Raw genomic sequence first — 24,790 nt, forward strand, 5'->3', positions numbered from 1 at the left:
GCCCACTTATTCAGTAACTAGGTCCCCTAGTTTGAGATTCCCCCACGAGTGGAAACATCTTAACATCTACCTTGTCAAGTCCCCTCAGAATCTTGTGCATTTCAATAAGATCACCCCTCATTTTCCTAAGCTCTAATGAATAAAGGCCTAACCTGTTTAGCCGTTCTTGATAAGTCAACCCCTTCATCCCGGGAATCAGCCTAGTGAATCTCTTTTGAACTGCCTCTAATGTCATAAAAACATAGAAACTAGGAGCAGGAGCAGGCCATTCGGCCCTTCGAGCCTGCTCCGCCATTCATTGTGATCATAGCTGATCATCCAATTCAATAGCCTGCTCCTGCTTCCTCCCCATGCCCTTTGATCTCTTTCGTACCAATAGCTATATCTAACTCCTTCTTGAAAACATACAATGTTTTGGTCTCAACCACTTTCTGTGGTAACGAATTCCACAGGCCCACCACTCTCTGGGTGAAGAAATTTCTCCTCATCTCAGTCCTAAATGGTCTACCCCATATCCTCAAACTGTGACCCCTGGTTCTGAACTCCCCCACCATCGGGGACATCCTTCCTGCATCTACCCTGTCTAGTCCCGTTAGAATTTTATAGGTTTCTATGAGATCCCCCTTCATTCTTCTGAACTCCAGTGACTATAATACTTATGGACTCAATCTCTCCTCATATGTCAGTCCCACCATCCCAGGAATCAGTCGGATAAACCTTTGCTGCACTCCCTCTATAGCAAGTACATCCTTCCTCAGATAAGGAGACCAAAACTGCACACAATATTCCAGGTGTGGTCTCACCAAGGCCCTGTACAATTGCAGCAAGACATCCCTGTTCCTGTACTCGAATCCTCTGGCTATGAAGGCCAACATACCATTTGCCTTCTTTACCACCTGCTGCACCTGCATGTATACCTTCAGCGACTGGTGTACAAGGACACTCAGGTCTCATTGCACATTCCCCTCTCTCAATTTATAGCCATTCAGATAATAATCTGCCTTCCTGTTTTTGTGACCAAAATGGATAACCTCACATTTATCCACATTATACTGCATCTGCCATGCATTTGCCCACTCACTCAGCTTGTCCAAATCACACTGAAACATCTCTGCATCCTCCTCACAGCTCACCCTCCCACCCAGCTTTGTGAGTATATCCTTCCTTAAATACGATGACCAAAACTGTACACAGTACTCCAGATGTGGCTTACACCAACATCCTGTCCAGTTGTAACAAGACTTCCCTATTTTTAAACTCCAACCCTCTAGCAATACAGGCCAAAATTCCATTTGGTTTCTTAATTACTTGCTGCACCTGCATGCTAACATTTTGTGGTTCATGCACAAGAACACCCAGATCCCTCCGTGCTGCACTTTTTTGGAGTCTCTCTCCATTTAAATAATAGTCTGCCTTTTGATTCTTCCTACCAAAGTGCATGACCTCATACTTTCCTACATTCAACTCCATCTGCCAAGTTTTTGCCCACTCACCCAACCTTTCTATATCCCCTTGCAGATTCCTTACGTCCTTATCACAACGTGCCCTCCCACCAACTTTTGTATCATCAGCAAATTTGGATACATTACACTCTGCCCCCTCCTTCAAGTCATTAATATAGATAGTAAATAATTGAGGCCCTAGGACTGATCCTTGTGGCACCCCACTAGCTACATCTTTCCAACCTGATAAAGACCCATTAATCCCGATTCTCTGTCGTCTGTGTGTTAGCCAATCCTCAATCCATGCCATACATTGACTCCCAATACCATGAGCTCTTATCTTGTGCAATAACCTTTTACGTAGCACCTTATCGAATGCCTTCTGGAAATGCAAAACCACTACATCTACTGGTTCCCCTTTATCAACTCTGCTTGTTATATCCTCAAAGAACTCTAGCAAATTTGTCAAACATGATTTCCCTTCCACAAAACCATGTTGACTCTGTTTGATTGTATTAAGCTTTTCTAAATGTCCTGCTATTTCTTCCTCAATAATGGACTCTAACATTTTCCCAATGACATATGTTAGGCTGACTGGCCTATAGTTCCCTACTTTTTGACTCTCTCCCTTCTTGAACAGGGGTGTCATATTAGCAGTTTTCCAATTTTCTGGGGCCCTCCTGGAATCCAGTGAGTTCTGGAACATTTCCACCAATGCCTCCACTATCTCTGCAGCCACTTCCTTTAAAACCCTTGGATGCAGGCCATCAGGTCTTGGTGACTTGACTGCCTTTGGTTCCATTACTTTGTCAAATACTTTGTCCCTCATGATAGAGACTGTTACAAGATCTTTCCTCCCATTAGCTGCTTACTTATCTGATATGTTTAGAATGTTTATAGTATCCTCCACTGTGAAGACCAATGCAAAATATTGGTTTAAATTATCTGCCATTTCCATGGTCTCCATTATCAATTCTCCAGTCGCACCCTCCAAGGGCCCACGCTCACTTTAGTCACTATCTTTCTTTTCATGTACCCATAGAAGCTCTTGCTGTTTGTTTTTATATTTCTTGCCAATTTACTTTCATAATCGATTTTCTCCCTTTTAGTTAGCTTTTTAGTCATCTTTTTAGTGCTGGTTTCTAAATAAAGACCCAATCCTCTAGCCTACCATTAGTTTTCACTGCTTTATATGCCTTAGTTTTGGATTGGATACTCTCCTTGACTGCCTTTGTTAACCATGGATGGATCATCCTTTTCATCAAGTCCTTCTTTTTGACTGGAATAATTTTTTTCTGAGCGTTATGAAATATCTGCTTAAATGTCTGCCACTGTTTATTCACTGACCTTCCCCTTAGTCTATTTTCCCAGCCCGCTTTAGACAACTCTTTCTTCATACCTCTGTAATTGCTCTTACTTAAGTTGAGGACACAGGTTTGAAATCCGAGTTGCTCGCCCTCAAACTGAATTTCAAATTCTACCATATTGTGATCACTACCCCCAGAGGATCCTTAATTACGAGACCTCTTATTAATTCTAGCTCATTACACATTACTAGATCTAAAATAGCCTGTTCCCAGGTAGGTTCTGCAATGTATTGCTCTAAGAAACGATCCCTGATGCGCTCTACAAATTTATCTTTCATGTCACCCCTGCCAATCTGATTTGTCCAGTCAATATGCAGATTAAATTCACCCATGACAATTGTAGCACACTTCTTAGACACCTCTATTATTTCCTGATTTATACTTTGTCCTACAGTGAGGCAACTCTTCGGGGGCCTATGGATGACTGCCACACATGGCTTCTTCACCTTGCTATTCCTTATTTCCACCCAAACTGATTCCATATCATGATCTATTGTATCCATGTCACTAATCACCATCACGTTGATACCTTCCTTTATCAACAAAGCTACTCCACCTCCTTTTTCTTTTTGCCTATTTTTCCATAACGTCGAATACCCTTGAGCGTTGAGTTCCCAGTCTTGGTCACCCTGCAGCCATGTCTCTGTAATAGCTATCAAGTCATGTCCATTTATTCCTATTTGTGCCATCAACTCATCTATCTTGTTACAAATGCTGCGTACATTCAGATAAAGAGCCTTTAGCTTTGACTTTTTACCAATATTACTCATTCTGGTTTTACTTTCTGCTGCACTCTTCTGCTTATGTTTTCTGCCCCTTCCTGTCACAATTTGATTATTGTTCACCTCTTCACTACCCTGCACCTCTGCTCTCTCGATTATTTTTGATTTTCTAAACTTCCTTTCAATTGAACCCCACGTCACCCCCGCCCAACTAATTAGTTTAAAGTCCTATCTACAACCCTAGTTATATGGTTTGCCAGGACGCTGATCCCAGCATGGTACAAGTGAAGCTCTCTCCTTCCCCAGTACTGGTGCCAGTGCCCTATGAATCGGAACCCATTTCTCCCACACCAATCTTTGAGCCACATATTTAGCTCTCTAATCTTATTTACCCTACGCCAATTTGCACATGGCTCAGGTAGTAATCTGGAGGTTATTACCTCTGTGGCTCTGCTTTTTAATTTAGCAATGAGCTGCTCGTAGTCCCTCAGCAGAACCTCTTTCCTAGTCCTCCATATGTCGTTGGTACCTACGTGGACCACGACAACTGGGTCCTTCCCCTCCCACTCCAAGTTCCTTTCCAGCCCAGAAAAGATGTCCTTAACTTTGGCACCAGGTAGGTAACACAGCCTTCGGGACTCACTGTCTTTGCTGCAGGGAACAGTATCTATTCCCCTAACTATGCTATCCCCTATTACGACTACACTTCCCCTTTCTCCCCCACTTGAATGGTGCTCTGTACCTTGGTGCTCTGGTCAGTTCGCTCATCCTCCCTGCAGTCTGTGCCCTCGTCTATACCGGGAGCAAGATCATCGTACCTATTGGACAAGGGCACTGGCTGAGGCTTCTCCAAAGCTAAATTCTGGATCCCCATACCTGCCTCACTCGCAGTCACAGCCTCCTGACCATGGACCAAATTTGATGTAATTCAATCTAAGGGATGTGACTGCCTCCTGAAACACAGTGTCCAAGTAACTCTCCCCCTCCCTGATGTGCTGCAGTGTCCAAAGCTCGGAGCCCAGCTCACCAACTCCGAGCCAAAGTTCCCCGAGCAGCCAACATTTGCTGCAGATGTGGTCACCGTGGATCGAACTGAAGTCCGCACGCACCCACATGCTACAGCTGCACCACATCGTCTGCTCAGGCAACTAGATTCTACTTAATTAATTAATTTGGATGTTAAATATTTTAAATGTGAATTTCTTAACTGTACTCTTCAGCTGTAAATAACGTCTTCTGATTTTAACCACTTGGCCAATCAAAAGAGACACGGAAGAGATACCCATCAATCATCCACCTGTTTTCCTTTGGTGCCACACTCTGGCTCTGACAGGTAGAAACAGGTTGAAGGGTCTCTCTGTCATCGGTTTTGATCTCCTGCCACTGATGCCCTTCTCACGCAGGTCCGCTCTCTGTGTGCTCCCAACTCTCCTCTCGGTGCTTTAAACTGTGAAATTCCGAGCTCCCTTCTCGCTGTTTTAAACTGTGTTAATCCCAGCTCTCCTCTCACTGTTTTAAACGGTATTAATCCCAGCTCTCCTCTCACTGTTTTAAACTGTGTTAATCCCAGCTCTCCTCTCACTATTTTAAACTGTATTAATCCCAGCTCTCCTCTCGCTGTTTTAAACTGTGTTAATCCGAGCTCTCCTCTCACTGTTTTAAACTGTATTAATCCCAGCTCTCCTCTCACTATTTTAAACTGTGTTAATCCCAGCTCTCCTCTCGCTATTTTAAACTGTGTTAATCCCAGCTCCCCTCTCACTATTTTAAACTGTGAAAATCCCAGCTCTCCTCTCACTGTTTTAAACTGTGTTAATCCCAGCTCTCCTCTCACTGTTTTAAACTGTGTTAATCCCAGCTCTCCTCTCACTGTTTTAAACTGTGTTAATCCCAGCTCTCCTCTCACTGTTTTAAACTGTGTTAATCCCAGATCTCCTCTCACTGTTTTAAACTGTGTTAATCCCAGCTCCCCTCTCACTGTTTTAAACTGTGTTAATCCGAGCTCTCCTCTCACTGTTTTAAACTGTGTTAATCCCAGCTCTCCTCTCACTGTTTTAAACTGTGTTAATCCCAGCTCTCCTCTCACTGTTTTAAACTGTGTTAATCCCAGCTCTCCTCTCACTGTTTTAAACTGTGTTAATCCCAGCTCTCCTCTCAATATTTTAAACTGTGTTAATCCCAGCTCTCCTCTCACTGTTTTAAACTGTGTTAATCCCAGCTCTCCTCTCACTGTTTTAAACTGTGTTAATCCCAGCTCTTCTCTCACTGTTTTAAACTGTGTTAATCCCAGCTCTCCTCTCACTGTTTTAAACTGAAAATCCCAGCTCTCCTCTCACTGTTTTAAACTGTGTTAATCCCAGCTCTCCTCTCACTATTTTAAACTGTGTTAATCCCAGCTATCCTCTCACTGTTTTAAACTGTGTTAATCCCAGCTCTCCTCTCACTGTTTTAAACTGTGTTAATCCCAGCTCTCCTCTCACTGTTTTAAACTGTGTTAATCCCAGCTCTCTTCTCACTGTTTTAAACTGTGTTAATCCCAGCTCTCCTCTCAATATTTTAAACTGTGTTAATCCCAGCTCTCCTCTCACTGTTTTAAACTGTGTTAATCCCAGCTCTCCTCTCACTGTTTTAAACTGTGTTAATCCCAGCTCTTCTCTCACTGTTTTAAACTGTGTTAATCCCAGCTCTCCTCTCACTGTTTTAAACTGAAAATCCCAGCTCTCCTCTCACTGTTTTAAACTGTGTTAATCCCAGCTCTCCTCTCACTGTTTTAAACTGTGTTAATCCCAGCTCTCCTCTCACTATTTTAAACTGTATTAATCCCAGCTCTCCTCTCGCTGTTTTAAACTGTGTTAATCCGAGCTCTCCTCTCACTGTTTTAAACTGTATTAATCCCAGCTCTCCTCTCACTATTTTAAACTGTGTTAATCCCAGCTCTCCTCTCGCTATTTTAAACTGTGTTAATCCCAGCTCCCCTCTCACTATTTTAAACTGTGAAAATCCCAGCTCTCCTCTCACTGTTTTAAACTGTGTTAATCCCAGCTCTCCTCTCACTGTTTTAAACTGTGTTAATCCCAGCTCTCCTCTCACTGTTTTAAACTGTGTTAATCCCAGCTCTCCTCTCACTGTTTTAAACTGTGTTAATCCCAGATCTCCTCTCACTGTTTTAAACTGTGTTAATCCCAGCTCCCCTCTCACTGTTTTAAACTGTGTTAATCCGAGCTCTCCTCTCACTGTTTTAAACTGTGTTAATCCCAGCTCTCCTCTCACTGTTTTAAACTGTGTTAATCCCAGCTCTCCTCTCACTGTTTTAAACTGTGTTAATCCCAGCTCTCCTCTCACTGTTTTAAACTGTGTTAATCCCAGCTCTCCTCTCAATATTTTAAACTGTGTTAATCCCAGCTCTCCTCTCACTGTTTTAAACTGTGTTAATCCCAGCTCTCCTCTCACTGTTTTAAACTGTGTTAATCCCAGCTCTTCTCTCACTGTTTTAAACTGTGTTAATCCCAGCTCTCCTCTCACTGTTTTAAACTGAAAATCCCAGCTCTCCTCTCACTGTTTTAAACTGTGTTAATCCCAGCTCTCCTCTCACTATTTTAAACTGTGTTAATCCCAGCTATCCTCTCACTGTTTTAAACTGTGTTAATCCCAGCTCTCCTCTCACTGTTTTAAACTGTGTTAATCCCAGCTCTCCTCTCACTGTTTTAAACTGTGTTAATCCCAGCTCTCTTCTCACTGTTTTAAACTGTGTTAATCCCAGCTCTCCTCTCAATATTTTAAACTGTGTTAATCCCAGCTCTCCTCTCACTGTTTTAAACTGTGTTAATCCCAGCTCTCCTCTCACTGTTTTAAACTGTGTTAATCCCAGCTCTTCTCTCACTGTTTTAAACTGTGTTAATCCCAGCTCTCCTCTCACTGTTTTAAACTGAAAATCCCAGCTCTCCTCTCACTGTTTTAAACTGTGTTAATCCCAGCTCTCCTCTCACTATTTTAAACTGTGTTAATCCCAGCTCTCCTCTCACTGTTTTAAACTGTGTTAATCCCAGCTCTCCTCTCACTGTTTTAAACTGAAAATCCCAGCTCTCCTCTCACTGTTTTAAACTGTGTTAATCCCAGCTCTCCTCTCACTGTTTTAAACTGTGTTAATCCCATCTTTCCTCTCACTATTTTAAACTGTGTTAATCCCAGCTCTCCTCTCACTGTTTTAAACTGTGTTAATCCCAGCTCTCCTCTCACTACTTTAAACTGTGTTAATCCCAGCTCTTCTCTCACTATTTTAAACTGTGTTAATCCCAGCTCTCCTCTCGCTGTTTTAAACTGTGAAAATTCCAGCTCTCATCTCACTGTTTTAAACTGTGAAAATCCCAGCTCTTCTCTCACTATTTTAAACTGTGTTAATCCCAGCTCTCCTCTCACTGTTTTAAACTGTGTTAATCCCAGCTCTCCTCTCACTATTTTAAACTGTGTTATTCCCAGCTCTCCTCTCACTGTTTTAAACTGTGTTAATCCCAGCTCTCCTCTCACTGTTTTAAACTGTGTTAATCCCAGCTCTCCTCTCACTGTTTTAAACTGTGTTAATCCCAGCTCTCCTCTCACTGTTTTAAACTGTGTTAATCCCAGCTCCCCTCTCACTGTTTTAAACTGTGTTAATCCCAGCTCTCCTCTCAATATTTTAAACTGTGTTAATCCCAGCTCTCCTCTCACTGTTTTAAACTGTGTTAATCCCAGCTCTCCTCTCACTGTTTTAAACTGTGTTAATCCCAGCTCTTCTCTCACTGTTTTAAACTGTGTTAATCCCAGCTCTCCTCTCACTGTTTTAAACTGAAAATCCCAGCTCTCCTCTCACTGTTTTTAACTGTGTTAATCCCAGCTCTCCTCTCACTGTTGTAAATTGTGTTAATCCCAGCTCTCCTCTCACTGTTTTAAACTGTGTTAATCCCAGCTCTCCTCTCACTGTTGTAAATTGTGTTAATCCCAGCTCTCCTCTCACTGTTTTAAACTGTGTTAATCCCAGCTCTCCTCTCACTGTTGTAAATTGTGTTAATCCCAGCTCTCCTCTCACTGTTTTAAACTGTGTTAATCCCAGCTCTCCTCTCACTGTTTTGAACTGAAAATCCCAGCTATCCTCTCACTTTTTTAAACTATGAAAATCTCGGCATTCCTACCGTTGTTTTAAACTGTGAAAATCCTGGCTCCTCCTCTCATTGCTTTAAACTGTGAAAATCCCGGCTCTCTTCTTGCTTTTTTAAACTGTGAAAATCCCGGCTCTCCTCTCGCTATTTTAAACTGTGAAAATCCTGGCTCTCCTCTTGCTATTTTAAACTGCGAAAATCCTGGCTCTCCTCTCTGTTTTAAACTATGTGTGTTTTAAATCTGCACTTTTCTAAGTGACAGTTTATCCTGTCTTTCAGAATTGATTCCAATTATTTGCCCAATACTGATATTAGACTGACTGGTAATTATTTGGTCTAACCCTTTTTAAATAAAGGTACAACATTAGATCACCTCCAATCCTCCTGCACCACCTGTATCCAGTGAGGATTGGAAAATGATGGTCAGACCTTCCACTATTTCCTCCCTGGCTTCTCCTAACAGCCTGGGGTACATTTCAACTGGCCCTGGTGATTTATCCACTTTCAAAAATGCTAATCCCATTAATATTTCCTCTCTCCCTATGTTTATCACATCCAATACTTCACACTCCACCTCACTAACTACAAAACCTACATTGCCCCGCTCTTTTGTGAAGTTAGATGTAAATAATTCATTAAGAACCATACTAACGTCCTCTGCCTCTACACATACGTTACCTCGCAGGTGAACTCCATTTCCTACTCATTTAATCTGTTTATGTCCCTTTGCAACTTTCTGTTTTCACCTGCATTGCTTACCTACAATAATATAATGTCATCTGAAAATCTAGATGTACAACTTTCTACTTCTTCATCCAAGCCATCAATAAATATGTTGGAAATCCATAGCCTCAGTATAGATCCCTGGGGAACATCACTTGCCACATTCTTCCAATTACTGTATGTATTCTTTAACCCGACTCTCTGCTTTCTACCTCTCAACCCATTTCCAAAATATGTTCACAAGGTTGCCTCCAATTCTATGCATTTTCATTTTTTTTGGATCTACAGACCTTTGTTGTCTAGCTACACAAATAGGGCTTTGGCTTTTAAGGGTGTGTCATGTGTTGCACAAAATACATCTTTGAATTCATCCCACTGGATGAATCCATTTGCAAATCAGCCCAGCCTACTGAGGCCAGTTTATAATTCATTCTTTTGATATCAGCCTTACCTCAGCCTTAACCCTTGGTTTACTCCCATTCGAACGTAATGTCAACTTCTATCATATTGCGGTTACAATTTACAGGATGTTGCCTTGCTGATAGATGGTTAACCAGTTCTGGCTCAGTGCTCATCTATAAATCTAGTAGTTTACTGTAGCAACTTTGTACATGCAATTCTCTTAGTCTTTAATTTTATTTTGACATCTTGCTTAGATGACTCCATAAGCAAAGCAAGGGGCCAACAAATGAAAATACAGCATAAAAAAAAGACAATAGGATTTCACACGTGACATTTTAGCCTCTTTACACTTCAAAATTTCTGTCAGGTTTCTGAAAAGGCCTGGAAACTATGAGCGTTATAAATTTCAGAGTATCAGTTATTCAGGTCAATCTTCCTTCCTGCTGTGGTCCAGGCATACACAGAGCAAACTGAGAAAGATATATTAAAAACAACTTATATCTATAGAGTGTATTAAACAGAATAATACATCCCAAGAACCTTCACTGGAGCATTATAAAACAAAATATGACACACGGTCACATTGGGCGATATTCGTTCAGATGGCCAAATGCTTGGTCAACGAGGTAGGTTTTAAGGACTGTCTTAAATGAGGAAATGAGATAGAGAGGTGGAGAGATTTAGGGGGGGAATTCCATAACTGAGCACCAAGACAACTGAAAGCACAGCCACTGTTGTATAATGTCTGCATGCCATTGTAATGTAAAGATGCTCAGCAGAGCAAGGGTTAATGAGGTACTGGAGAATAGCACCACCCATGGTATGATATGTATAATAACATGGTAATAGACTCTGAGAGGACAGTCCAGAGCAAACACTCTGGAACCAGCCGGCATTGAGGTAACAGCACCATGCATGACAGTAGCCTTGGATCTGTAAATAGTTGAAGGTTAGCAATAAAGGGTTCATGTTTAAACATACAAGTGTCAAGAGCTCATCATTGAGACATTTAAAGAACCAATATTACAGCATGGTTGTCAGAGGTGGGAGCACCTAAAAGATATCATGTCAGTGGTGGTATGAAAGGTGGCAGCACTTAAAATGATGAACCCAGAACAATATCCCAAGGTATGAAAAACTAAAAAAAGCTGAAGCTGAACTAGAGAGAAGTGCACCTTAAGGGGTATTAGGACATGGACCATGGAGTTAGGATGGGCCCTAACATGTGGCTGAGAAATGGGAGGGCGCCACAGATAGTTCCATGATCAATAGAATAATAGAACTAATACCATAAAAAATGAATAACGTGAAAGAAGGGAAGAGAAAATAGAAGAGGCAGAAATAAGTAAAGAAAGAGAATGAGAATATAAGAAAGATTCATCGAAGTGGTGTAAGTTTCTGAAAGATTAAATTGGAATGAGTGAAAAATCATCCTTTGGGAATTGTTGTTCACTTGTCTTTCTATTTTACTACCGTAGTTATTTACGTTCAGTTGAAAAACCAATAATGCTTCATTACTGCTGCTCTCCTTTCTTTGCAGAACCAGTGCTCTATTGATTACTTGTCTCTATTTAGCTCATCGCTGGATTTGTTCCTGACAATGTACTGGGATTAATTTGAATTAATGGCATTTGGGAAGGTAATCAAAGCTGTACTTCCCGGGGCCAAATCAATTGGTTTAATTTGACAATTGATAGCGATCATGCAAAAACGTATGCAAAGTTTGCAGAGGATTTGTTTCCCAATTAGTGGTTACTCAGTACCAGTGTGCTCAGTGAAAATATCACCTATTCAGATATTTAGGCCCTTGGGAAATGGAGGACTAAGTAGTATTCACCTAAACTTGCTTGCGAAGCAGGCTGCTAGACCACTACATATAATTCTGGAATCTCGACTTCCAGTTATTCGTTTTCCAATTAAGGGAGGTACTCAGTGGCTGCTCATCACCTTCTCCTGCTAGATTAACTGAGAGGGGAGCTTAATGACTGGTGATCTGTCCACTCAGTAATCAAACAGTGCATTTGTACTTCAATGTGTTATACAACAAAGGCCAGTATTCTTGAAAATCCAGTTGTGAAAATGGCTCATAAATATAATTCTACCCTCCACAGTCCAAAACAGGTGTCTTTCTGATTGATAAACTTAGTTGCAACAGGACTGGAAAACCTTGAAAATGCTCCACCTTCATTGGGGCACTGGGGTGTGAATCTTGCAGTATTCCACACCTGTGCCTCTGACTGCACTGGGTATCTGGAGTCAGGGCAGGTTAAGCAACTTTCAATATTTCCCGTCAATGCCTATATTAGTTTGGTTCAAACTCGGGTTCCTGCTAGATGGTGGTGAAGGAAATTGAGATTCTGGCGAGCTATTTGGGACTCTGAGGTGCTAGAATCAAATATATTTGAAAATATGGCATTCAAACCCTCTTTATAAGAGGACTAATTTGTCTGATGCTTTTGGAAGTCTTCTGAGGTGTTCCAGCTCGCCTAGACTCCCATATGACCCTGAATTTTGATATCCTTGCAACATTCAGGTCACTGCGTTCTCAAAGGGTGGGGACTGCAGGAATTTTGGGGATGTTCTGGGTGAGGGGAGCTCTGCCGCTTCTGATATCATGGGTAGATCGACCTTCGCTCTGGCCCAGTCTCGAGCAGGAACAGTTCATTTGCTTCCATTTAAGGTGAGGATGAGGAGGAATTTCTTTCCTCAGAGGGTTGTTAGTATTTGGAATTCTCTCCCCCAGCGAGCATTGGAGGCTGGATCATTGAATATATTCAAGGCTAAGTTAGACAGATTTTTGATTGATAGGGGTATGGGGGCAGGTAGGGAAGTGATATTAAGGCTCCAATGGATCAGCCATGATTGCATTGACTGGCAGGCCAAGCTCGAGGGGCTGAATGGCCTATTCCTGCTCCCATTTCTTATGTTCTTATGTTCCCTCTATTTTGACTCATAACAGAAGCCAGCCATATCACAGAGAGTGAGCAACAGCTAAACGAGATTGGGGGGAGGGGGGTGCGCATGGGGGACAGTGGGTTGCAGTGTGTAGTAATAATGGTTTTGTTTAGTGAGTAATATACCTTTAAGAATTATACTTGTTAAGGAAGATCACATGATCTGTGGTAACCAACAGAAGAGTAGCATGGGCTACCTCAGTAGTCAGTGTAAAGATAGAGTTGGAGTTGAAAGCACACAGGTAGTTGCTGCTGAGAATATTGTAAATAAACTTAATGTTTCCACCCAGAACATGTCTGCAGAACAACTCTAACAGTAGTAGCAACTCAGCCACCCTTACAACAAACTGGCGATGAGGACAAACCAGGATTAAACAGATGAAAAAAGAAATTGGCACTGTACCTCACCCGGTGATTGTAAGTAGCAAGCTCCATTAAAATTGAAGAAGTAATCCCCTCTCAAATGCCACAATTTTGGAGAATTGATCCTTTTGAACCAGCCTCAGACAATTGGTCTCAATACATAGAGCACCTCACGTTCTTTTTTCAAGCAAATGAGATTATGGGGGAAGAGGAGAAGTGAGTGATCCTCTTAAGCACTTGTGGGAGTAAAACGTACGGTCTGATTCAAAGTTTAAAGCCACCCAGTGCTCCAGATTCGAAGAATTTCGGTGAATTGGTAGACATCATGAAGGGTCATTTTCGACCAAAGCCTTCAGCCACGATACAGAGATTTAAGTTTAAATTGTGAAATAGAGCCCCGGATGAGACAATCGCTTGCTACGTGGCAAATTTGAAGCAACTAACGGAACATTGTGAGTTCAGTACGACTCTAAACGACATGCTCAGAGATCATGTCGTCTGTGGTGTGAAAGGGACTCTATTCAGAAAAGATTATTGTCCAAAGTAAGTCTGGATTTCAAGAGGTGCTGGCCATGGAAAGTGCAGTAAGAGATTCAAAAGCAATACGGGGTGCGCAAAATGGTGCTGTCCCCACATCAGGTGGGAGACATCAGGTGAAAAGAGCATGGAAATGAAAGACTCTGCTGAGAAGCGGGAAACAGTCCCCACTAGCCGGAGAATAAAGAAAAATAACTTAAAATAGTGAAATTGAAGAATAACTTTAATAGAGATGGGAACAAGCAGCTTTTTAGCGATTGGCAATTAAAAAAAATCAAAGGCTATTATTGTCACAGAAATGGACATATGATGAGGAAAAATTCAAGCAGGCTTGTAAACAAAAGAAGAAGCCCAATGAAATCTACAATATAGAAGGGCCTGAAACAATAAATTCAGGCATTTACTCATTGTTTAACCTGAAAGTTGGAAAGACAGAACCAATATTTGTCACAGTGAAAGAAAATGGCAAACCTGTTAGAATGGAAGTGGACACAGGAACTTCCACTACAGTAATTGGGGAACAAACCTTCAGATATCTGAATAATGGTGAATATCAATTACGCTTAGAAGAAATAGGTGCCAAGCTGAAAATGGGTGAAGACATTCAAGTAAAAGGTGTAAGCAGAGTAACTGCCTATTATGGAAGCCAACTGACAAAGTTATCCATGATGGTGGTAGCAGGCGAGGGGCCAAGCCTCCTGGGGCAAAATTGGTTAAAGGCGATTAAGTTAGAATGGGCTGAAATTTTCCAGTTGAGAGTAAGTGAGCTATCAGAGCTACTTAGAAAGTGCGCCACCATCTTAAAGGATGAATGGGGTGGGGTGGGGTGAAATCCAGGGCCTGCAAGCCAAGGTTCATGTGGATCTGGATGCAACCCCTCGCTTCATGAAGATGAGACTGGTGCCATACGCATTGCGAGAAAAAATCAACACTGAACTGAACAGACTATAGAAAATAGGCAATATACAACCTGTGTAGTTTTCAGAATGGCAGCACCCATAGTCCCCGTCATTAAACCAAAACCAGATCAAAGCGTCCGAATTTGTGGAGACTACAAACTGGCAGTGAAGTTAGACAGACGCTCCATTCTAAAAATCAAAGACCTGTATGCCAAGTTGGCAGGAGGGACAATGTACACAAAGCTTGACATGAGTCATGCTTATCAACAACTAGAGTTGGATAATGCCTCCTGGGAATTTGTCATAATTAATACCCACAAGGGGTTGTACCAATATGCATGATTGCCTCTTGGTGTCTCCTCAGCTTGTGCCACCTTTCAAAGAACAATGGAAAGCTTACTGCAGGGGCTGCCCCAGGTTGTCATCTATTTAGACAATGTATTGGTGACAGGATTCACTGAAAAAGAGCATTTGGAAAACTTAGCAGTCGTTGTAAAACGATTCTTGCAAGCTGGAGTGCGTTTAAAAAAATGAAAAGTGCACGTTCCAAGCAAGGGAGTTAATTCATTTTAGGTTACTGGGTAGATTCACAGGGCCCCCATCCAGCTGAGGAGAAAGTGAAAGCCATAAGAGAGGCACCTGGGCCAAAGAACACCTCAGAGCTCAAATCATTCTTAGGAATGATCAACTATTATGGGCGGTTCTTACCCAATTTGTCCACAGTCCTGCCTCCACCCCCTGCATTCCCTACTCAAAAAGAACCAACGTTGGTCTTGGGAGGCGCCCCAGAAAGAAGCTTTCAGAAAGGTGAAACAATTGTTGCACTTGTTCAATCTATTAGTGCATTATGACCAGGCGAAAGAATTGGTGCTGACATGTGACTCATCTCCCTATGGAGTGAGAGCAGTGCTCTCTCATCACATGGACGACAGCACGGAACGGCCAGTAGGTTAAATATCAAGAACGCTCACCACAGTGGAAAAGGGATACTTGCAGATGGAAAAAGAAGGCCTGTCCATCATCTTTGGTGTCAAGAAATTTCACCAGTACATACAAGGCCACCATTTTACAATTGTTTCAGACTATAAACTATTGCTAGGGTTGTTTAATGAGGACAAGGCTATACCACCCATAGCCTCAGCATGGATACACTGATGGGCTTTAATTCTGGCAGAATACGAATACACTTTCGTACATAGGCCTGGCAAACAAATCGCAGACACTGACGTCCTTAGCCATTTACCTTTAGAAGAAAATTATGAGCACGTCCAAGTTCCACGGGAACTTGTTTTACTGTTAAATTTCTTAGATTCCCTGCCTTTATGTGCTCGACAGATCAGAGGCTGGACAAGTTGGGACCCAGCCCTGTCTCAGGTATGAGAGCAAGTGCTACATGGTTGGTCACAGGAGCCCATATCTGATGAAATGAAACCGTACTTCAACAGAAGGCATGAAATAACCAGCCAGGATGGCATCTTATTGTGGGGAGCACAAGTGATAGTTCCTCCAAAGGAAAGGGAGCTACTTTTAACTGAACTACACAGTGCCCATCCAGGAATTCCTCGAATGAAGACCATAGCACACAGCTATTTATGGTGGCCTGGGATGGATAGTGAAATAGAGAGTTTAGTAAAGCACTGTGTGCAATGTCAGCAACTGCAAAAGTTGCCAGCGACAGCTCCGTTGCACCCTTGGGAGTGGCCAGGTAGACCCCGGGTGCGGTTACATATTGACTATGTTGGACCTTTCCTAGGAACAATGTTTCTGCTCATTGTCGATGCCCATTCAAACTGGTTGGATGTATATAAGGAGAAGTCACCCAATGTCGGCCGCTACAACTGGGGAACCATGTCAGGATTTTGCCATTCACGGGCTACCCGAAGTAGTAATTTCTGATAACGGAACGGCATTTACGAGTGCTGAGTTTCAACAGTTTATCAGCCTCAACGGTATCACTCATGTGAAAACTGCACCGCACCACCCTTCCTCAAACGGGCCAGCCAAAAGGGCAGTTCAAACATTCAAGGCAGGCATGAGAAAGCTAACTGGCAACCAAGCTAGCATGTTTTCTTTTTCATTACTGGACTGCCCCTCACACAACAACAGGTGCCACACCTGCAGAGCTATTGTTGAAATGCCAATCTCAAAATGAGATTGAGCTTAATAATGCCGAATTTAGAGGGAATGGTGGAAAGGAGTCAGGGAAACCAGAAAACTAGACATGACTGGCGTCGTCGCAAGAGGAAATTTACCATGGGAGAGCTGGTGTGCGTGAAAAACTTCAGGGAAGGACCAAAGTGGTTACCAGGTGAAATAAGTACGGTGACTGGACCTCTATCTTACCATATGGAGGTGAAAGGACCATTTAAGGAAGAGAGTGACACATTACCAGGATTTGGTTCTACCAGTGACCAAGACTGGGTCTGTGTTTTCTGTTGTGGATACTCAACCCAGGCCTGACATGTCTGATGTTCCTGTAAGAGTTGAGGATACAGAACTGCAAGTAACGATTGAAGCACCAGATGTTCAGGCAACACCAGAAAATTAGGTACCTGACAAAGAACCTGACGTTGCGGAGATGTGACACTCCACACGTACCAGGAAAACACCTGAAAGACTGGACATGTAAATTCCTTATCCAGTGTAAATATTATGTTGTCTTGAAAAATATGTACTTGTAAATATAATATGTATAGCCAAGTTAAAGGGGAGGAATATAATAATTATGGTTTTGTTTAGTTTGTAATGTATCTTTAAGAATAATAATTGTTAGGCACGATCACATGATCTGTAGTAACCAATAGGAGAGTAGCGCAGGCTACCTCAGTAGTCAGTGTAGAGATAGAGTTGGAGTTGAAAGCACACATGTAGTTGCTGCTGAGTATATTGTAAATAAACTTAATGTTTCTACCCAAGAAGTGTCCGCAGATCAACTCTAACAATAGTAGCAACTCAGCCATCCTTACAACACAGTGCTGCTGGGAACACATGGAAAAAGCCCCTGGCAATTCAAATGCACATTGGAGAGGTCTGCCAATGTCCCAGCCGGGAGAGTGAAGGAAGCCAGGGAGGAGGTGGCCAAAGCTCTCCTTGTGGGACCAAATCACAAGGAACCTTCAAAAATTAAGAAAGCATTGCTTAATATGGCCTGGATGCCTACCACAGCCAACTTTCACTGGTGGGCCACAGACCATTTCGATCACAGTCAGGCTTAGGATTAACATTGCATCCACATCCCAGGGTCATTGTTGGGATGTGACACTGCCATGTAAATTAGGCTGCTGCTCCTCTGAGGAAGGTGGGCCTTCTTATGCCTGAAAGGCGTGTAAATGAATACAGTGGGTTATGGGTAACATAAATGAGTTAGAGTTGCAACGCAAACCCCCTTAGCTTCAGCCCACACTGTTTGTGCTGGGTGGTGGAGGGGTTAAAATCTTTAGTTTCTGTCCTCTTGGTGACCAGGCCTGGAGCAGAAAGGAGGTGAGATTTGTTTGTCTATTCCTTATCCATTAATTTTGTAATTGCCAACTTATTGCTCAGTGGGCACAATGCAACTCCTGCTGATTTAGTGCATAGCATGAAAATCATCCAATTGCTTACTTACCATTAAGTGAACAAAGCTAATGGACTAAGAGAAGCCAGGCTGATTGGAAAGCTGATAACGTTTCTCCACGTGAGTCCACAGAACGGGAATTAACTTGGGGCCGAGCACACAAATGGTGCACCCTTTATGGGAGTACCTCAAATTGAAGTCATTCTATCAGGGATGCAGAAGCGTAGAAGATATGGCAGTGCTGAGATCAAATTCTATCACCACAAGCTCAATTCAGTAAACCTGGTAGAATTACAGCAGAAACGAAATGATCAGTTTGCTGGGTTGCTGTAAAAACCCCAAAGTAAAGTCCGGCAGAGAAAACTGCCTCCCCTAATTGGCCCAGCGTACACGTGACTCCAGTCCAGCACCGTTTTAATTTTTCTCAACACCTTCTGAAATTTCAGGGACTGGTGATAAATGCGACTCGGCACCCATATCCTGAAAACAAATTAAACCCACATACTTCTCACAGCTCAAAACCCCCGCTCCTTGCAAGGTTTACAATGCTAGCTATTACTGTTATCCTCGTACTATTTATGCAGTTGTTGGAACACAGATGTTGTATTTCAACCAATATTAGCTGACTTATTTTACGTTTTTTTTTTCTCAAAGCAACTAAATCCAGTATAGGAGCAGAAGATGTGTATTGAAGAATAGTACTTTATAAATTAATGGACTAATTAAAGGCACAAGCTTAAAGCTGTGCACAAAATGGTTCCATACTGTTAGCCAGTGTAGAAGGCAGCATGACTCTGACTAAATGTGTAGAGGGGCATTTAGTGTCCTCATGGTGTGGGTTGGCAAGCGGGTGGGGTGGGGGTGGTGTTACCATTTAATCAGGCAGGAAGGCTCAGGGTGGAGAACTCGTTGCCTTCCAAATTCCTTCCAATTAGGTCCGGGATGAGAAGATTGGAGATCGGCCTTCCCACCTGGAGGTGAATTGAGGCCCTTAAGTAGACAATTAAGGGCTACTTAAGAGTCTCAGCCCAATGCCAGTGGTATTTTACCAGCGGTGGTGGGTCCCATGGCACATGGACATGGCTGCGTGTTGGGGGCGTCCCTCCTGCCCAGGTACCCTGTGTCCAATGGGGGGAACTGCCAGCAGCAATGGCCACCTCATGCTTTAAAATGACCCCCCTACACCTGATTACTGGCCCCAACGCGCCCACCCCATTTACCGGATTCTGGGGCCTTTGGCTATTCCTCTTCCTGGGGCCTCTTGCAGTACAGGCAATGGCAGTGCTGGTACTGAAGAGTTGCTGACCTCTAGTTGGTTGGCAGCTCTCAGATGCAGGACATCCGCCCTGCAAAATCCAGGAACTCCAACAGTGGGCATGTGGATGCCTAATTAGCTTTTAATGACATTGGGACACCCAGGAATGGCCACAACAGGATTGTCACCACCTCTCTAGTCAGTCCACAGGCCCACCACCATGATCGACAAATCCAACCCCTAGTAATATTGTCAATGGCCACAGATTGGCAGTTCATTGAACAGCGAATTTGAACATTCATTTCTGGAGTAGTGATAGTGACCTTCGTAAAGTTCAGGGGAAAATAGTACAATTAGGTTTCTGGGAACATTGCAAGCAGAATGTGAAAGGAAAGGCCAGTCTTAATCAATTGAGTGAGGAAAGAAGTACCAGGAATCACTGTAACAAAACAAAAAAGAAATTGCCTAGAGAAGGTGTGAATGGTCTTACTCTTGTTTCTCTCTTGTTTTGACATTTGTACAGCAATTGTTCATCATTCTGCCATTCACATCCCCTCTAGGCATATGTTTTTTTACCTCTCCCATTATCACTCCCTTTGGCCTTGCACGACTAATTCCTTTAGCACTGAATCTCTCCCATCTTCCACCATATCATAGGACACCCCTTTTATTCTTTTCCCACCCTCCCCCATTTTACCTGCTTAAAGCCTGCCACATCTCTAACTTATCCCAATTCTGATGTAAGGTTATGAAACTGAAATGTGGGGCAGAACTTAATGCCCTCTACTATGGCGAGTTTGCTGCCTGGGGGCATTTAAATGGTCGGGGGGGGTAGGATCCCGCCTCCACCTCGATTTAGTCCAGGGCAGGAAGGCCCATGGATGGCACTGTTGCCAACTGAGGCCCTTAAGTGGCCAATTAGTGCCCACTTAAGGGCCTCATCCTGCCGCCACTGGTATTCACCCAGCAGCAGACAGGCTCGCCATGCGAGGAGCAGATAAGCAAACCCTAACATGTTTCCTTTTGGGCTGCATGGGGTCGGGGGTGGGGGGCTCGTTCAAAGGCACTCAGCGCCTAACTGAGGAACTCAGCATTGGGAAGAGAGGGGACCAACTAGAAGCAACCTCCCTGCCCTTGTTACTGACTGTCTCACACACCTCCACTGCAACCCGCCTTATGATGACCCTCCCACCACCTGTGCCTGGGCCCTTTCTCGATCCAAGGCCTCAGGTGGGTGTCATACCGGCAGCAGCCACTGCCTCTCTGGTGGCACTGCTGACTACAGAAGAGCTGCCACCGCTGATTGACTGGCAGGATTTGGCAGGTGGGACTTCCACCCCCAGGGTCCATGATCCTGTGGGAAGGCCTGCTGCCATGCCAAATGCCTGAGAGGCAGTTAATTTGGTGGGCCTTCTCTAAAGACACTCCCGCTCTCTCTCCAGCTGGCGGCCAAGACCCTGTTATCTCCATTAAATTCAGCCTGCTAACTCTGTTTCTCTTCACAGATGCTGCCAGACCCATTGACCATTTCTAGCTGTCAGACCACAAGAGCCATGAAGATATTACAAATTTTAAATCCTATATTCCTTTTAAAATGGACTCTGATGAACTCTAAGATAACCTAATAAGCTTTCTATAAAGTTCCAAATTGGATTATATTGGGCAGAGGTCTCCCTTGAATGGACATATCTAAACAGCAATCTTCTCTGGAATTTCACACCTGCTATCATCAACACAGGAACAATATACTCTCAGACTCTGACTGAAGGTCTGACATGTGACCAAAGGAGAGCTACCAAGACTGAGTATCCACAATGAAGTGCTAAAGACCATTATATACCTTCTATTGTATATCATTGGCTTTTGACTATGTGACAGAAGCCCCTTTTTCACTATCAAAAATTATCATTTGCCTTCCATCGTGTATCAATGGCCATTCATCATGTGATCAAAACATCCCTCTGATTGTAAGACCCTTTTACCCAAAAGCTGCAAGAGAGACCAGGCAGGCAGCAGAACCCCAGCAAGAACATCACAGCTACAACAAAAGGCTGTGTCATCTTGTCTTTTCAAGAATCGCAAGGCTTAAAGTCTTTTAGAAGCCTCTTCCAACCTGTTTTGACCGGCTCTGAGTTTGCCTATAAGAAATTGTGCCTCCCGTTACAGCAGCTATCAGGACACAACCTGCTGGACAGCCTTTACTTTGAAGGAACCCTGCAGTTAATCTAGGTTTGACCACAGCCACCTGAACTTACCTGAACTTTAATTCCAGAGTGGGAAAGGCTTTCTCCTTCACTGGACTCTCCAAGACCCATGAACGTTTAATTATTCTGTTTGGTTTTAATATTTGCAGACTACCTTCTTTAATTGTATTTTTCTTGGGTGTATATTGTGTGATTGACTTCCCGGGATTGGTGTGTGAATAAACAATACCCTGTGTTAAAATCCATGAAAGTCTGCTGATAGTGACTTTTAATTTGACCACACACCAATAGGGGTCTGGGAACACATGCCAGCCTTATCAAAATTAAACCACATTGATTACGGACAGAAAAGAAAGTGAATTGGGGGTTTCAGTCTATCTCTCTCCCCTGTCTGTAACACCAGCATTTTCTGACTTTATTAGAGTTGACCAAAATATGACTTGAATATATGAAACAGAAAGTGATGCTACATGGAAATGGCATTGTGACTGAATGATGAGCAGAGTTCTGTTGGGGTCTTCTTTGAGCCCAATGCTATTCACTCTATTCATAAATGTCTTGGAGCAGAGTATGTTTCCCAATATTCTGTCATCTAGTGAAAAAAACAGAGAAGATAAGAACCAAAATGATGTGGAACAATGAAGCAAATGGTTTAAGAATGACTGACAAATTTTAAAACAATGCATGTAAGACATTGGAACGTGTATCAGTCTGTGCCAATATCAGCCTACAAAATAGTGCATGGTCTGTGGAATGAATGGGCTTGATGAGCTCAGTAGTCTTTGTCAGCCCATGCTCTGATGTTAATGCAGTCACCAAATTATTCATTGAGCTAAACTCAAGAAAAATCGTGTTACCAGCTCAAAGTGCAACGGGAGTATTAGTGCAAGGTTTGCTTTCATTGTTTGTGGTCTGGATCAACTATCCGAGCACAGAGTTTCCACCTGAGAATGTGGTCTCTTATTTATTGAGTGTTTTTAATGTGAAGGGACAACTGAGGGTGCTTCACAGATGCATAATTAGATTGTAAAAATGGACACCAAACCAAAGGATATTTGGAGGTGTGGTCAAAAGTTGGGTCAAAGATTCAGGTTTTAAGGTGAGACTTAAAGGAGGAGAGGAAGGTGGAGAGGTAGAGGGAATTATCAAAGGAATTGCAGTGTCTGGGGTGAGGCAGCTAAAGACATATCTGTCGATAACTGCTGAAGGGGCGGTGGGTGCATAAGTGCAGACTGAGAGGAAAAAAGAGTCCAGTCTGTACAGAGATAGGGCCAGACATGGCATAGAAGAGATGTTATGGACTTGATTTTCAAGACAGGTTTCTCATTAGAAACATCAAACTTTATTTACAGGCTGCAGCAGCAGTTACATGCTTTCATCAAGCTCCACAACTAGAAGAAGAAGAACTCCCTCTCTAAGCTTCCACGCACTTAGACCTAATTCATTCATACTGTCATGTGGTACTATACAACACAATAAGTCTTAAAGCTACAGTCACTCCATTCCTTAAAGCTACAATTACAACACTCCATCCCCATTAAATTTTGTGTACAGTTAGTATTTACAAGAACATCTACCTTCATGACATTATAAATACATACCCGGGTCATGGAATTATAAGTTCAGTCTCTCAGGTGGTTTCCTGATCCGGGTGGAACGTCATAGCTCCATGACCTTCAAATCTCTTACAGGATCCACATTATCTGGAACTGCAGCAACATCAGGTACCTGTTTAGGCAAAGGCAGTTCAGTGTTATCTGCTCCAACAGAAACATCTGGTATGTCTATCCTTCATTGAATAATTTCAAGAGGGGCCACAGGTTCTACAATGGCTACAGGTGAAACATCATTTTGTTGGGATATCTCCCTTCTTCTCAAATGATCCACATGTTTGCGTGTGACCTGGCCCTTCACTTCTACATGGTACGACAAGGGCCTGGTCACAGAAACTATTACACCAGGTAATCAACTCAATCCACCACCAAAGTTTTGTGCATATACTGCTTCACCAACAGTAAATTCTAGCTCACAACCATGCAAATCTTGAGTCGCATTTTGATTCCCTTGACTTTTCTCCAGCTTCCACTCCAAATTGGGAAGTATCAGGCTTAATCTCATTCGAAGGTGCCGCTTCATAAGTAACTCTGAAGGTGTTGAACCTGTAGTAGTGTGGAGGATTGTTCTATAGTAAAACGGGAAACATGAAAGTTTAGTCTCCAATGATCCTCCTGATAATTTTTTCATCCCAGCTTTAAAAGTCTGCACTGCTCCCTCAGCTAGTCCGTTAGGTGACGGATGATCCAGTGTTGTCTTTACGTGTTTGACTCAAAAATCTTTGAAATTTAGCGCTAGTAAATGCAGCGCCATTGGGCGGGATTTTCCAAGCCCGCTGGCAGCGGGCGTGATAGGTGGCATGTGGGTAAAATGTGGCACAACCTGCTTCACGTTGGTGTGAAGGCAGGTCACGAGCATCCCCTGAGCCCGCCGACAGCAGGTCGTGTTTCCCGCCATCGGTCGGCGGGGAGCTAATTGTAACACATTAGCATTTAATTAAAAGGCCATCCCGCCAGGCTCTTGGACCCGCGCAGTATTGTCCGTCCATGTTGGCAAGAAAGCACGCCGACATGTTTCACAAAAGCATGCAGGCGATGTGCACTTGGCGGCCTTCACTTTGGGGGAATTGAGGTGAGTGAGCAGCAGCGTTCTCCACAGCTCACCCATTGTTTACAGGCCTCAGCAGCACCAGGCGGACGAGGGCAACTAGTGCCTGGCCCCAGAGGCAACTGCTGAGGCGGGGTGGGAGTCCAGGGGCAAGTGCTGGGCAGCCTCAGAGGCGCCTGCTGAGGGGGAAGGGTGTCCGGGGCCTGTGCTGGCTAGCCTCGGAGGTTACCATTGTCGGTGGTGGCGGGGTGGGGGGTGGGGGGTGGGTGGGGTTCAGTGCTGCACTGGTGCTGCATCCCACACACAGGCAATTGAGATGGGGGTCAGGGTAAACGAGAGAAGTGGCCACATATTAGGGACACCTGAATAAACTGACCATCCCTCTGCAACTGAGATAGTTCAGGCGCAGCCACAGTGATATTATTGGGGTCGGGCTCTAGCCTGCCCGCCCATGCAAGCACCAAAGGGCCATAAAGCGCTCCATAGCTTAACCGGCACCAACACCCACTCCCCTAGCACAGACTTCGAGTCCACCACCGCTTCATTTGACCGCGGAGCAGTTGGACTGCACACGTT

This window comes from Cetorhinus maximus, chromosome 2, assembly GCF_964194155.1.
Source record: "Cetorhinus maximus chromosome 2, sCetMax3.hap1.1, whole genome shotgun sequence".
Taxonomy (NCBI): domain Eukaryota; kingdom Metazoa; phylum Chordata; class Chondrichthyes; order Lamniformes; family Cetorhinidae; genus Cetorhinus; species Cetorhinus maximus.